The 16,454-nt window shown below is 40.0% G+C and overlaps 1 protein-coding gene across 4 annotated transcripts in view; it reads right to left on the reverse strand.

The window, feature by feature from the left end:
- Positions 1-16,454, reverse strand: part of kank4 (KN motif and ankyrin repeat domains 4) — a 94,570-nt gene that overhangs the window by 48,215 nt on the left and 29,901 nt on the right. The window contains exon 1 of one of the 4 annotated variants that reach the window (XM_085436206.1): positions 8,471-8,949. The exons of the other annotated variants lie outside the window; for them this stretch is intronic. The gene's annotated coding sequence lies outside the window, so the exon portion shown is untranslated. Of the gene's footprint in view, positions 1-8,470; positions 8,950-16,454 lie in introns of those variants that run through there. 4 annotated transcript variants of the gene reach the window in all.

Here is a 16,454-nt window from a genome sequence, read left to right on the forward strand (position 1 = left end):
CCATGCCACACACCACAGCACCTACACTGTCCATCTGCAGCCGAGCACATCTGAGCTCACTCTGTGCCACACTGCACATGTAGAAAACAGCGGTGTTAGCCAGGAGGCTGCGTCAGCTCTCTCACCACATGCAATTTGTTGTTGAGTCTGATGGGAAGCTACACGGGGTTGCGAACTTGTCTGAACAGTTCCCAGGAATCTCCCCTTACATAAGTGAAAATGGGGTAGGGGGTATGTGGGTTATGTGTGGGTCAGAGGTGTGTTGATGCTAAAGGGGTTAAATCCATTCGTTTGGTCTTCTTTCTGTAAGAGTATCTATGACGTCCTAAGATTTTACAGATAGGACAACTAAACATTATGATCGCCATCAAAAGGCTTCAAGGTGTTGCACTTAATCGCACAGTAATGAGGCCAAATGATCATAAAGACAAACATAATTTTGTACAACATATCTCACAGACTGCATCTCCTGCTTCAGACCACTGAATAGTGCTCACACAAAGCAGAGCCATTTTTATCCGCCCTGAGGGAGTCCTTTGTGTGAATGTAATGTTTTCCTTTGAGTTAAAAAGGGAAAAACCATGAGATAGTGTGTACATAAATCTCTATAATTCAAACAAAATGTTCTATTTAAAAAAAAAACTGAGGCCACATGTTGGGATGACTTTGGGGATTTGCATAATTGCTGATAACAATGGGAGTAATTTCTTTGGGTAAATAAAATGTCTTTTGTGGGATTTTATTTCTGGTATGGTTCCAGTTACACACAAATGAAAACGTGAACTCGGGCATTTTACTCCCACTCGCTGTTTTTTTTTTAAATCGCTGAGAGGAGAGGAGAAAAAAATACAAGAGCGTCAAAGGGGGGCAGTGCTGGTGACTAACCTCGTTTTGAGCTTTCTACCATGTACTTCATGGGTTCACGCCTGGCTCATAGCCCTTTTTCGCGTGTCATACCCGCTCTCTTATCTTTCCTGACACTCTCCATGGTTCCCCATCTTAAAAAGCCCGAATGTCAGACTAATCTGGAAGATGAAGTGCAAACAAGAGGAGAGGTTTTTGTTTATTGGCATTGTTGAGAAACAGCTGCCAACAGCTATGAAACAGTGAGTCAGCGCCGAACCCTTCTATTTCTTTGACCTCATTCTTTCTCCACCTGTATTTCTTTCTATGCTTTTCTTCTCTTTTAGCATTACATGTATTGCCACCAGTGTTGGTCAAGTTACTTGAAAAAAGTAATCAGTAACTAATTACTGAGTACTTCCCCCAAAAAGTAATCCCATTACTTTACTGATTACTTATTTTCAAAAGTAATTAATTACTTAGTTACTTAGTTACTTTTTAATAACACGATTTACAACCTGAAGAGGTGATAAAGCGATAGATCTTTCAGCCCAATTCTACTTTTTCTGCATAATCCATCATACAAAATGTAATCAAATGGAAAAGTCTCTTTTTAAAACTTGTTTTATCAGTTGTAATCTTTTAACTTTATGCATCAAGCAAAAATTTAATTATATGCAACATTCTCTGACTTGAATAAATTAGTTTAACATTTAAACATATTTTCTGCACATTCCAGCACATAAAATAAAATATTTTTTGTGTTTACACTCACTCTTTCAAATAGATGCAAGTAAAATACAGCAGAAAATAAATAAAGTCAAAGACTCAGCGGTCCTGTTGCTCTATTTTCACCTGTAAAGCAGGACTGGGGGTAGGCGGAGGTTTACCCTGGTGCAGGTGTGCCGCGGTCAGTTGAAGGATCTGCGAGTTTCTCTGTGAATTTCCCATTACGTCGTTGCGCACTCAGTGCTTGCTTGGAAGTTTAGGGGTTTTTTTCGCTGTAAAAAGTTTTCTTCCCACGCACAACGGACGCTAATGTTTTTGTCACTTTTTATGGAATCAAACTCAAAGTAAGGTCAGTACTTCCACGCTTTAAACGCTGCACGCTCATACTCTCTCCCACAATCCATTGTTGATCTGCACACAGCTGTTGTCACCAACAGCGCACTCGCTTACGTCACTGTCATGAGACATTCTCGCAAAAAAATCACGGTTTTAGTAACGCAGTAACGCAGCGTTCCTACGGGAAAGTAACGGTAATCTAATTACCGATTTTGCAATAGTAATCCCTTACTTTACTCGTTACTTGAAAAAAGTAATCAGATTACAGTAACACGTTACAAGTAACGCGTTACTGCCCATCTCTGATTGCCACATAGGGAAGCACACTACGTACAGCTGAACGCTGCAGGCAGAAGGACTGCACAAAAAGCTACAGCAAGCTATTCTACACGAGTTTTGAACAAGGGCCACCACACAGCTGAGAAGACAGAAGTCATAATAGGCAAGGCAAGGCAAGGCAAATTTATTTGTATAGCACAATTCAACAACAAGGTGATTCAAAGTGCTTTACAGAGACATTAGAAACAAAAACAAATAAAAAGCATGATTTAAAATAGATTAAAACAAGCAAACAAACAAACTAACTAAACACACACATTTCACACCTGTTCGCGTGATCTGAACCCTTATCGTAAGGGGAGCTACCAGTCCTTCTGTGGACGAGCTACTTTCTATTTTAAATTCCCTGAATTTAAAATACTCTCTAGACCCAGTCTAGACCCAGTTGGGGAGCTACCCAGAGCTCTAATCCCACACCTGTTCGCGCGATCTGAACCCTTATCGTAAGGGGAGCTACCAGTCCTTCTGTGGACGAGCTACTTTCTATTTTAAATTCCCTGAATTTAAAATACTCTCTAGACCCAGTCTAGACCCAGCTGGGGAGCTACCCAGAGCTCTAAACCCACTTAACAAACAAACAAACAAACAAACAAACAAACAAAACAGTATATAAAATCAAAACAGATAAAATCAGAACAGTAGATAAAATCAGTAGTTAATGTAAGTTTTGAAATTTAAGCTTAACAAACAAACAAAACAGTATATAAAATCAAAACAGATAAAATCAGAAATAGATAAGATCAGTAGTTAGTGTAAGTTTTGAAATTTAAGCTTAAAAGTGTGGATTTGGTGCTTTATTCAAATGCAGCTGAGAATAGGTGAGTCTTCAACCTGGATTTAAATAAACTGAGTGTTTCAGCTGATCTGAGGCTTTCTGGGAGTTTGTTCTAGATATAAGGAGCATAAAAGCTGAATGCAGCTTCTCCGTGTCTGGTTCTGACTGTGGGAACTGATAAAAGACCGGATCCAGATGACCTGAGGGATCTGGAAGGTTCATACTGGGTCAGGAGGTCACTGATGTATTTTGGTCCTAAACCATTCAGAGCTTTATAGACCAGCATCAGAACTTTAAAGTCTATCCTCTGACGGACAGGCAGCCAGTGTAAAGACCTCAGAGCTGGACTGATGTGGTCCACTTTTTTGGTCTTAGTGAGGACTCGAGCAGCAGAGTTCTGAATGAGCTGTAGTTGTCTGACTGATTTTTTAGGTAGACCTGTAAAGATGCTGTTACAGTAATCAAGCCTACTAAAGATGAATGCATGGACTAGTTTTTCCAGGTCCTGTTGAGACATCAGATCTTTTATCCTTGATATATTCTTGAGGTGATAGTAAGCTGACTTTGTTATTGTCTTAATGTGTTTTTCTAAGTTTAGGTCTGCATCCATCACTACACCCAAATTTCTCGCCTGGTTTGTGGTTTTTAGATGTATAGATTGAAGTTCTCTGGTGACCTGTAATCGTTTTTCTTTGGCGCCAAAGACTATTACTTCAGTTTTGTTTTTGTTTAGTTGGAGAAAATTGTGGCACAACCAGTCATTAATTTCCTCAATGCATTTACCAAGAGCCTGTACAGGGCCTCGGTCTCCTGGTGACATTGTGATATATATTTGTGTGTCATCTGCATAGCTGTGGTAGTTTATTTTGTTGTTCTTTATAATCTGTGCCAGTGGGAGCATGTAGATGTTAAACAGAAGGGGTCCCAAGATGGAACCTTGGGGAACTCCACATGTGATACTTGTCTGCTCGGATGTGAAGTTACCTATTGATACAAAGTATTTCCTGTTTTCTAAGTATGTTTTGAACCAGTTTAGTACAGTTCCTGAAAGACCTGCCCAGTTCTCCAGTCGTTTGAGTAATATGTTGTGGTCAACTGTATCAAATGCTGCACTGAGATCCAGTAAAACTAGGACTGACATTTTTCCACTGTCTGTGTTCAGACATATGTCATTAAACACTTTTGTCAGAGCAGTTTCAGTGCTGTGGTTCTGTCTAAAACCTGACTGGAAGGCATCATAGCAGTTATTCTGTTTTAAGAAGTAATTGAGCTGTTGAGAAACTGCTCACACACCTGACATTAAGGAAAAGTTGACGATCTGTAACAGGTCTGACTCTAAAGTCTTTGAGACCTTTTTGAAAAAACTTGTTGGCAGGACATCTAAACAGCAAGAGGAGGAGTTCAGTTGACCTAAGATCTCCTCCAGGTCTTTGCTGTTAATTGGGTGAAACTGTTTGATGGTGTTTAAACAGTTTTTCGGTGGACACAGTACATATCCTGGATCTGCTGTTGATGTACCAACTGCTTGTCTAATCTTTTGGATTTTGTCTGTGAAGAATTTGGCAAAGTCATTGCAGGCCATGGTCGAATGAAGTTCAGCTGCCACTGGCACAGGAGGGTTTGTTAGCCTGTCAACTGTAGAAAATAAGACCCGAGCATTATGGCTGTTTTTAGTGATGATGTCAGAGAAGTAGGACCTTCTTGCATTCCTCAGTTGTAAATTATAATTGTGAAGTTTCTCTTTATAGATGTCATAATGAACCTGGAGGTTTGTTTTTCTCCATCTGCGCTCAGCTTTCCTACACTCTCTTTTTTCATTTTTCACTAGTGTGGAGTTTCTCCATGGAGACTTTTTCCTTCCAGAGATAACCTTCACCTTAATGGGAGCAATTGTATCCATTACATTTAACATTTTTGCATTGAAGCTATTGACGAGCTCATTGACTGAGCCTTTGGACAGGTCAGGTGTTAATGGGAAGACCTGGTTAAAGATCTCACTACTGTCTTCAGTTATACACCATTTTGTGATCACTGCTGTTGATATATTTGTGTGGGCTGAGATTTTACTTTCAAAGAAAACACAGTAATGATCAGATAAGCCCACATCAGACACAGTAATGTTTGAAATGCTCAGGCTCTTGGAGATCAGTAGGTCGAGAGTGTGTCCTCTATTATGTGTGGCCTCTGTTACATGCTGAGTCAGCCCAAAGTTGCCCAGAGTGTTACTCAGGTCTTTAGTCCCTTTGTCCTGAGGGTTGTCCACATGGATGTTAAAATCCCCAACAATAATTACACAGTCGAAATCAACACAGGCAAAGAACTTCTTAGGGGTGGAGTGAAAATGATTAAATCCATCCACTGCAGCCATTGTCAGGCTTCTTACTCTACGGTATGCCCCATTATGGTTCCCTTTCTTGTTCAAGACAACTTCCAAGCAGCATTTTGCCCAAAGCGTTACCACCAATCAGCAATACACTCACTTTTTTGGAGGAGTTTATGTAAGTGTCTTTATAGCCTTCAAAGTTTTCATATGCCATAATCCTTCTCTGTAGACAAAGGGCTGCGTAGATGCACACAAACAGCAGTTCAAATTCAAATTCAAATTTTATTTGTCACGTACACAGTCATACACAGTACGATATGTAGTGAAATGCTTGGACAACTGCTCGTGACCTAAAGAAAACAAAAAAGGAAAAGGCTATGAATAAGATAGGAAATAAATATGAAAAATTAAAAAGGGTACATTTAACTAAGAAGGAATAAAATATAAATTAAGGTTAAAAATGAAATAACTGTACAACACAAATTAGAATGAAGGGTAAATTTAACTGGGAAGGAATAAGATAAAATATATAAATTAAAGTTGAAAATAAAATAACTGTACAACAAAATACACAATATAGAACTATATAAGAATGTATAAAGAAACCTAAATATAAATAAATATATACACAATAACAGCAGCTGTACAAGTATTAACCGGAAATGAAGAATATAGTGACCAGTGTTGTGCAAAAAAACAATGTGTGCAAAAACAATGTCCAGGAAGTCCAGTGTGTGTGTAAGAACCATATGTGTGGGTCAGTACTGTGTGGTGGTGTGATTGAGAGACCGTATCGCCTGCGGGAAGAAGCTCCTCCTCAGTCTCTCTGTGTTGGTCTTCAGGGAGCGGAATCGCTTTCCTGACCTCAGCAGAGAGAACAGTCTGTTGTTGGGATGGCTGAGGTCCTTCACGATCTTCCTGGCCTTGGTCCGGCACCGCCTGCTGTAGATTGAGTGCAGGTCAGGGAGCTCGGAGCGGATGGTGCGCTCAGCTGACCGCACAACCCTCTGTAGAGCTCGTCTGTCCTGCATGGTGCTGTTCCCGAACCACGTTAAGATGTTTCCCGCCAGGATGCTCTCTATGGTGCACGAGTAAAAGTTCCTGAGCACCTTGGAGGGCAGTTGGAAGTCTCTCAAGCGTCTGAGGTGGTAGAGACGCTGACGGGCCTTTTTCACCACGGTGTTGATGTGACAGGACCATGACAGGTCCTGCGTGATGTGAACTCCGAGGTATTTGAAGCTGTCCACTCTCTCCACTGGGCACTCGTTGATGACGGGGGTCTGGTAGTTCCGGTAGTTGATGAATCCTTGATGATGAATCAGTTGATGAATCCTTAAGTTAGCAGCAGAGCTAACTTTAGCTAACCAGAAGTACCTTTCCTCCCAGACATTTACAGACATTTGGGGTCAATCTGTCTCTGCTAGATTGTAGTTTCAGATACATTAACACTTTTTGGAAGGCTTTAGTAGCATTTACAGTAGAGTATAGTAGTAGAGAGTAGGGTTGGGCGATATGTAAAAATTTTCCAACCGACAATTGTCAGTCCAACGCGCATGCAGTACGCGCATGCACAGACTTTTTGATGGGTGGAGCAATGTAATCATGCACGGACTGATTTGGGCGTTTACAACACAGAAGTCCAAACATGGATGAACTAATTTCCCCCAAAAATTTGGGCTGTCAGCGTTAACGCGGTCATCACAATTACAATTTTTAACGCTTTTTTCGCTCAACCCATCTGGAGCGCAGAATGAACAAACTTTGGACAAACTGCCCGAAATGTGTTGACAGAGACATTTCAGGGATTTCGACTCAGTCTACGCTCCAGACGGGTTAGCTGTTAATCGCGTTAGTCATGATGACGGTGCGTTAACGCTGACAGCACTAAAAAAAAATATAAAGTTGCCCATTTGGGATGAAAGAGGTAAACCTAAGGATGTAACCAAAGCGGTGTGCCGCTTGTGCAGACGTATAGTGCGAGCAAAGTACCCAAACACAACTAACTTGCATGAGCATGTACGTGTCCACCATCTGGCTGAGTATGCTAGGCTATCACCAGCTTCTGCAGCTCCATCAACAACCATTTGGGCGCACTCTGAGGAGGGGGCATTTGCTCGCAGATGAAAGAGGGTGCTGTTAAAACAGTGCTATTATTATTTTTTCTGTTGACTTATTTTATTAGTTCTATCATTATTAGCAAACTTACTCATGGGCAAATAAATAAATAAGTCGTAAAAACGATTGCCGATGGGCTCGGCCTATCATCGATATATTTGTCCAGTCGTCCAACCCTAGCAGAGAGTAGATTTTCTCTACCTGTTTTCTATGGTGCTGAAGTGGCAGAGGAATCATCTTCCACAGTTACTCACCCTCCAATGGTGTATCAACTACTCTACACCAGAAGTACACATTTATGGGACATGAGTTAATGGTGCAAGTGCTTGTTCACTGAACTTATTCTCGAGATCAAACTGAAACAGAGAGTGCAAACACAGTTCAAAGAGAACAGACATTCATCACAGCGCAGAGGGGAAATGAAACCACATACTAAACAGGGAAAAGAAGAAATAAAATGACAGACTGACAGGATGGAGATGAGGGGATGCTGATTATTGGCCGTGCCTGTAATGCACAGATTGGACTCATTTTGACAGCAGAGCTTTTAATTTTCTTCCCCCTCTCACTGCCAACTGAGATAATGGCAGGGTGACAGCATGGTATATTTGGTATTTTCCAGAGCATCTCAAAGGGACTTTTGAACACACTTTTTTTTATTACATTATTAATTTCTGTGAGCGATGTGCTGCTTCTTTCTTAACTTTTGTCTTTCTAATCACGTCCGTGCAATCGCTTTAATTAACTAAAGTTTTTCTAAGTGCTTTTGATCTTGCGCTGTAAGCGCTTTCAGTGGGTTCTGACCAACCCTCATTCAGCCCTGCAGCAAAATGTAGCTACTCAATTTTAAAATGCTGCACCATCCATCTGTCTGTCTCTGTGTTAGCTGCGTAAGACTGGCTGGATACTGGTTTTCAAAAAAAAAGAAGAAATTGCACATCACCATAAGCCAAAACAAACAGCAGCTTGAGAACACACAGCAAGTACACAAATAAGAGGAATACACTCACAGATGTGGAGGATCTGAGACACAGTCGAACAATGGGGACATCATTTCACCTCACAGTCCCCTGCAGCTGAATCCCAAAATATCATCAACCCCAAATCTATCAAAACAATGTGTCCTACAGGGGTACCTGCTTCTCAGTAGCTAAACCCCCGCTCAACTCGCCTCATTCTGTCTCTCCCTGTCTGATAGAAGCCGTCTATCTCTGCAGTACCATGGGGGCGAACTGGGATTCCTCTTAGTGACAAAAAAAAGAGGCTTTATCCCTTCTTAAATACATGCAGAAGGGTGGAGTGGAAGTGAGACACAATGCTGTAGTAAAGACATCTTATGTTTATTTGGAAAACTGCCAACACTCCCAGTGTTCCGATGCCAAAGCAAATATTTCACAGCAGATACGAGGGTCTGAGACAATGGCTCGCCATCTCTCCGGTCACGAACGGGCCAGCCTATCCTGTTAGATAAAGTTCACTACATGAAATGTGATCGGATAAAAGCAGATTTGTGAACTGTTAGGAACATGACAGACTCCAACAGATCCAGATGAAAATCCTGGGTGAAAATTTTTTAAATTCCTTCCAGTTCTGTTCTGAGTGTCCCGCTGAAAAATAAGAAATGCAATATCAGAGCTATAACACATTCAGAGCACTACAGTGACTGAGACCGCACCCAACATGGCAGCTGTAAAATTTATTGGGAAATAATAACACCAATTAAACTGGGCTGAAAACAAACATGCTTTACTTGCTGTAACCATTCTGGTTCAGAAGAGCAATTCTAAAATCCTTTTCAGTGTAAAAAACTAAATGTCACTTCTTTGCCTTTAGCAAAAATGCATCCCACAGTTTATCTGATGCTGATGTCAGGCTTTAGCATTTTGTGCTGGATCACAATGGTTTCTTTCAAGGTTACAACTTTTTTACAATTTAATTTTTTTTTTACTATCCCTCCACTTTTGTAAATTATGAGAATAAAAGGACCTGATTTCAAGCAAAAGGGCTTGTGTCAAGGCTGACTTGTGACAGAAGGATAGCAGCAAGAATAAAAGAGAAGGTTTACTTTATGATAGTGAGACCTGCTACGATGTATGGTTTGGAGATGTTGATACTAACAAAAGGAGGCAGAGCTGGTGGTAGCATAGTTGTAGATAAAACGTTTCATTAGGAGTTACCAGGAGAAACAAGATTAGTAATGAGTATATCAGAGGGACAGCTCAGGCTGAGCAGGTTTGGAAACAACATTAGAGAGGGAAGGCCGAGATGGTTTTGACGTGTGCAGAGGAGGGATAAGTACTGTACAAAAGATGTTGCGTATGGAGCTGCCAGGAACAAGGAAAAGAGGAAAACCACACAAAAGGTTCATGGATGTACTGAAGGAGGACATGAGGAGGGTTGGGGTGACAGAGGAAGTAGGAAGGGAGAGGGTGAAATGGAGGCAGACGATCTGCTGTGGCCACCCCTTAACCCTTTAAGACCTACCATAGAACCAAGTCCGCCAGAGCTTATAGTATATTTTTACATGCTGTGGAGCCATTTTTGGAGCATTTCAAGTTGCTATACATAAATACAACCACTATAGCCCAAATTTTAATAATATGTCTGCATTAAGTGCATAGTAATTAATGGTCAGAGGGCCCGGTGGCGCCAGTGTCCGGCAGCCTCGCCTCTGTCAGTGCGCCCCAGGGCGGCTGTGGCTATAATGTAGCTGCCATCACCAGTGTATGAATGTGTGTGTGAATGGGTGGATGAATGGTTGTGTAAAGTGCTTTGGGGTCCTTAGGGACTAGAAAAGCGCTATACAAATACAGGCCATTTACCATTAATTACATAAATTGCAAAAAAGTGCAATAAACTACAAAAAAATTTAAAATCGTTTTTGTTTTTTTAACATATATTTCTAGTTAGAGAAATTTAAGAGGCTTATCCCTCAAAACTGTAAATACAAAAAAGTTGCACAAACTAGTTTCCCACCAAAGGAAATTTATTTTAAGTGTCTTCATAGTCTTATTTTTGAGATACACCAATTTTCATATACTGCAGGAAAAACGAAAAAATATATTATAGTGCAAATTTGCAAAATAACAGCATATGCATCAAAATAAAATATTTCCAGCAGTGCAATATGAGTCCTCAGCATCCCAGAAACGACACAGAAAGTCATAAAGTCAAACATAACTTTTAAAAACACAAGTATAGGCTCATGAGGCCACCATGGTAAAAAACTACATTTCCGCAAAATGACGTCACTTCCGGTTTCGGGCAGGTCATGCCGGACATGCGATAGTTCACGCTGATGGACGTAGGAAGTGTTACGAACAGCTGATCGGATCGGCAAAGCGTGTTTCTGGAATATTATGTTTTTGTTGCTGCAAGTGCTTTTTATGCAGTTTTTGCAAAGCTATATGTGGAAGGAAACTGTGACCGAGGACAAGCTGATGGCATAAGATGTAAGTACAACTCCTCCGGTTTCATATGCAAAAAAAATATGCAAAAAAATTATTGCGCTAGCTTACGTGGTTGCAGTGCCACCAAGATTTAAAAATAGTTACGCAAAATGGAGCGTGTCCGCTCCGACCGGCTTTAAAGGGTTAAGAAATCTGTTTGAAAGAAAGTGTAAGGTCCCTTGTCTATGCCCTGATATTATGGAGGTGGGTTTAATGTTGTGTAGGAGATATACAATGGGGGAAATAATGATTTGATCTCCTGCTGAATTTATAGGTTTGATCACTTACAAAGAAATGAACACATACATTGAAACAAGTTGATTAAAGTTATGATTTAGTTTGCATGTCACTGGGTGAAATAAGTATTTGATTCCGTACAACCAGATTTCTGGCTCCCACAGACAGTTTTTGTGCTCATGTGGCAGACAGATTATAGTCACTCAATCAATCAAGCAAGCAATTACAGATATTCCTGATCTCATCTGTTATGTGTATAAAGCACACCTGTCCATAGAATCATTTTCTTCCAATCCAACCTCTTCACCAACATGGGTAAAACCAAAGAACTGTCAAAGGACGTCAGGGACAAGATTGCAGACCTGCACAAGGCCGTAATGGGCTACAAGGCTATCATCAAGAAACTTGGTGAGAAGCTGACAGCTGCTGGTGCAATCAATCAAAAACAGGCCAAACAGAATTGTTGAGTATGACCCAAAGTACACAAACTCCACAATCAAGAACAGAGATGGAAAAATTATGCTTTGGGGCTGTTTTTCTGCTACAGGTGAATGGTTGGGTCTGTGCACTGTAAAATCTTGGATGGAAAACTTCCTTTCCTCAGCCACAACACTGAAAATGGGTCATGGATTGGTCTTTCAGGATGACAACGACCTGAAACATACCACCAAGGCAACAAAGGAGTGGCTAAAGAAGAAGAACATTAAGGCAAACCAACTCAAGTTTTACTCCTCTCTTCTTCTTACTTTATCCTAATGAGCAGAAAAAAAAACCTACTTTGGAGCTCTGTACCACCTAACTCTGGCTTTGCAGTACTATTTTTTCTCACCTCGTTAACTCCAGCTATTTTAATCATCAGACCGTTTTTGCTTTGCCACGAGCAAAATCAAAAATCTCAAAATACAACATTTCAGTCACATTGTGTCATAAAGCGTGAAATATGATAATACAAATAAGAAAATGTTTTCTCAAGGGAAAATGGATTTTCCACGGAGTTCCGACTTTGGCATGATCCATCATTTTTGCATCTTGCCAAACTGAGATAAAGTGCTGGTCACTGGGTTCTAACTGCATCAGAGCTTTCTCGTATCTTGTATTTGTTGATATGGTATAAATTTCTGGTTTAAAGTGTTAATATTTAGGCATGTTAGAAGATTAAAAGATTTTAAAAAAGAAAAGGTGAAGGCAACAGCCTGCCATCTGTCATCTTAGTTTGGGACAAAAAGTGATGATGGATGGACAGCAGATGTGTAACTTTACTCCTTCATTCCTTAAGAATATTAGTTACAGCCTGGAAAAACACAAACAAATATCAGCCCAGTGGCAGAAAGATTTACATAATACAAGAAAGAAACAACATTAAGATCAGGATGATTGATGAGGTTATCAAAAAGCACAGAGAGTGAAATGATAAAGCTGGAATAAGAAGTCATACACCAGCTATACATTTTGCATTTAAGTATAAAAGTGAGAAAAACACCATCAATTCTATAAAAGAAAAAATACAGAAATGAGCTTTTAGTGCCTCATTAGCCATCAGTCTTTATCAGGTCTGACTTCAGTAATGCTGCAGTCATTTATAAACCCGTCAAAAACAATGAACTATATAATGTACTATTGAGGAGTATGTGCAGTTGCAAAAACATGTAGTTTGAACAGTTAATGGAAGATTTTTTTTAAATGTCTATTTCAACAGCTTTAATCTTTTGCTAACACCAGATGTGGGAAACATGTGAGGTCCTCAGAGATGTGGATGATGGTAAGCAACTGCCAACCCATTGATGTGAACGGGCATGTCTGTACCACCTTCCTTTTTCCTGTAGTCCACTACAAGCTCTTTGGTCTTAAAAGTGTTAAGGAGCAGGTCCATGTCAGTGTACAACACAACCAGGTGCCCCACATCCCCCTATAGGCTGTTTCTTCATTGCAGATGATACCAGCACACTATGGTATCATCTGCAAACTTGAGAGAGCAGGAATAGAGGAAGGTGTTCAACAGACAGCCTTGGGGCAGAATGATGACCGAGGAAATGTTGTTGCCCAGTCTGACCTGCTGGGGTCTATTTGTCAGAAAGTCCAATATCTCTGGTCCCAAGGTTTTGAGTTTGCATTTGGTTTTTAGTTTTGTTAGGGTTTAAGTTTCAATTTTTACTTACTCTTGAGCATCGCGAGCCTTAAGTCCTGTCTATACTTTATTTCTACTTTGTATTTGTTATTTAATTAATCCTCTTACCTTTTCCCTGTGTCTTCTTCCCAGTTTTCAGTTATTGTTACTCACTTCCTGTTTCATTTTTGTAGTCAGTTTCCTGTCATATCTTACATTTAGTTTTACTTCCTCTTTTTTTCCTCATTGTCATTGAATGTCTTCACCTGTGGGATTAACCTCGCCTGTGTCTTGTTCCTCCAGGTGTTTCCACTTCTTTGATTACCACGTGTGTATAAATAGTCCCATCCTTCCCCTCATCATGGTCCCGGTGTATGTTTGTTTGCCTTTGTTTCTCCCTGCATTCTCTTTAAGTTTTGAATTTAGAGATGACTGCCCTCTTGCACTTTTGTTCAACCTAAATCGTTTTACCAATTCCTGTCTGGTTTTGTGTCCTTATTCCACATCTCATGAAACAAAGAAAAAACTATGAAATTGGATTAATGCTGAAGCACCTGAAAATGAGTTTTTGTTTATGCATGTTGGATAATAACTGAGTAGTAAGTGTTTAGATGTAAGTGGAATTATATAATAATATATATATTCCTTCTCTCACCCCGCCTTGAGGCGACTTTTGTTGTGATTTGGCGCTATATAAATAAAATTGAATTGAATATAATCAGTTCAAACTCTTTTACAAAGCTCACAAAGCTTCTTTTTTATTTTCCAAAACTTTTTTGCCATTTAAAACACCGGGTTAATTAGCGTTTGTCCTTTTTGTTATAACTGAGTTTGTTTCTGGATAGAAAACAAGAAGAAATAGCTTTGGATCTAGTGAAATGTGTTTTGGAACGACTTTCGCACATTTCACTTTAACTGTTGCCAAATGATTTATTCTTTCTGTGCTGCCAAACACAGAAGTTTGTTTTTTCAAAAGTTTTGCTGTCATCGGGTGTTTACTTTTATTTTTTCTCACAGTTTGTATAGATTTTTGCCCAATACGCTCCACGGGGTTGGGAAATGGTCAAAGTTAGAGTTCAAATTTCATTTCAATCACAGATTTTTCAATCACATTTTTTGGTAAAATTTAATCCGTCTACTGAGATGTATTCAATAATACAGACCTAGTGACCACTACATACTGTATTAGCATTGGTCTTTCCAATCTCAACCTATATGAATGTCTAATCAGCCTGAATGATATGAAAATACCTGTGTTTATGGATCATAAAAGTGGATCTGTTGGTGGTTGTACATGAAATTGTTCCTTGCTTTTAAAGATAAGAAGCAAAAAAAAAGGGTCCAAGATATCATATTAAATAAAACCTCCAGCAGACACAAAAATTGAAAACAAGAAACATTCTGACCCACAGCTTGCAGGCTCTGTCAGCTCACACCGTCAGTCCAATCTTATTGTCTTCGGTCTGTCTCCTTCTGTGCCTGCTGCTTTCCCCTCTCTCTGATCTTTTTTTTCATTTTTTCCCTTCTCATATAGTCTTTTGTACTTTAAAGCCCAGCTTGTTTCCTCTTCTACCACATACAAGCAGTTAAATCATTCACATCTATTTAATTCTATAAGTAGTGTTTGGAGCCGAGTACTTTGTTAAAAGTTGAAATTATTGAAATTTTAGTTGGTTTCAGGAAGATGTTTTTTCATGAAATGATCAGATGAACAATTGCACCATGTAAGTTACTGAATAGCTTGCTGCCTGTGTTATTCCTGTGCATGTCTTCTGTATTGATGTAAATACATGGACATGTTTGCTTCTTAATCACTCATCTATTGGGTTGGAGCCCATTCCTGCTGTTCTTTTTGTGCGAAAGGAAGGGTAGACTCCACACAGGTCACCTGTCTACTACAAGGCAGACACCAGACCATGTTATTAAAATAAATCCACCGTTTCATTCATACTATGATGACTTTAGAACTACTGAAAGCCTAACATGTTTGTTCGGTGAGGAAAAAGCTGGAATACCCAGAACCTATACAAACACATGGGGAACATACAAAGCAGGCAAAGGCCCCATGTGGTGGCTGACAGATTCAAAGCCAGGGCCCTCCTGATGTGAGGTGACAGTGCAAACTGCTGCACCACCATGCAGCCATGTATACTTCTCCTCTTTCTAAAAATAGCAGGTTTCAAGTTAAACTTTTCTTAAGCTGTTGGATTGTTTATAATGATTTCGGTTGGAATTAAAAAAAATTGGGCATACAATCAGCGCTATTGTTTAGGTATGTCAATGTGTAGCAATAAGCACACGGTGCACCTGTAGCACAGAGAAGTCCAAATGAATTGTGTTCAGGCTGGCTTAGCTTCTAGCCAATTGATCTTCCTGTCACAGGTACATGATGAGAATGGGAACATGGATCAGTGCCTTCTTAACACCAGTGTGTGGGACGACTGGCAGAAGTCCACACATAACTCTGACTTATTAAAAATTTTGGAAAGTTCTAAAGTCTCCTTGAAATATTTAACTAATTGGTGTAAACAGCAATAATACACATGTGGGGAGGAGCTCGTAACAGGCTAGACAAGGTGCCCTAGTCTCAGCTTAATCCTTGCTTGAGGTTTCGCAGAGGTCAGACACTCTGATAGTCAATAACATAAAATTATTCCATGGTCCCTAAGCAGATCCTGTGTGAATTCCATGTAATGGATATGAAGAGCCAAGGCATTGATTCCAAGGGCAGCTTTTATTCTGCTATAAAACCAAAGAATGAAACACAGATAGCCGACATGAGAGAAGAAGGAGGGAGTATTCCCTGAGCAAAGCAATGATATCAAATGAAATCTGCCTCCCACTCCTCTCCTTAAACCCCCATCCACCCACCCCTCCACTTTTTCCTACAAGAAGAGGATTCCCAAGGTCACTTTCATTCTCTTTTACTCTCGCTCTCTCTCTCTCACACACACACACACACACACACACACACACACACACACACACACACACACACACACACACACACACACACAATCACGTACATACACATAAAGAGACGGATTGATACCATTTCCGCTCTGGGATTCCTGCTTAATTATTCACTGCCGCGGTCATGTGACTGCAACATTCACATACGAGCATTTAAAGATGCCCGTAAGGATGCATTTCATGCATCAGTCATGTTGGGTGGCATGGATGAAATCATTATAATATATTATT

This window comes from Copadichromis virginalis, linkage group LG17, assembly GCF_057382275.1.
Source record: "Copadichromis virginalis isolate Kocher_CV1m ecotype Utaka linkage group LG17, C_Virginalis_male_GT1.1, whole genome shotgun sequence".
Lineage (NCBI taxonomy): Eukaryota > Metazoa > Chordata > Actinopteri > Cichliformes > Cichlidae > Copadichromis > Copadichromis virginalis.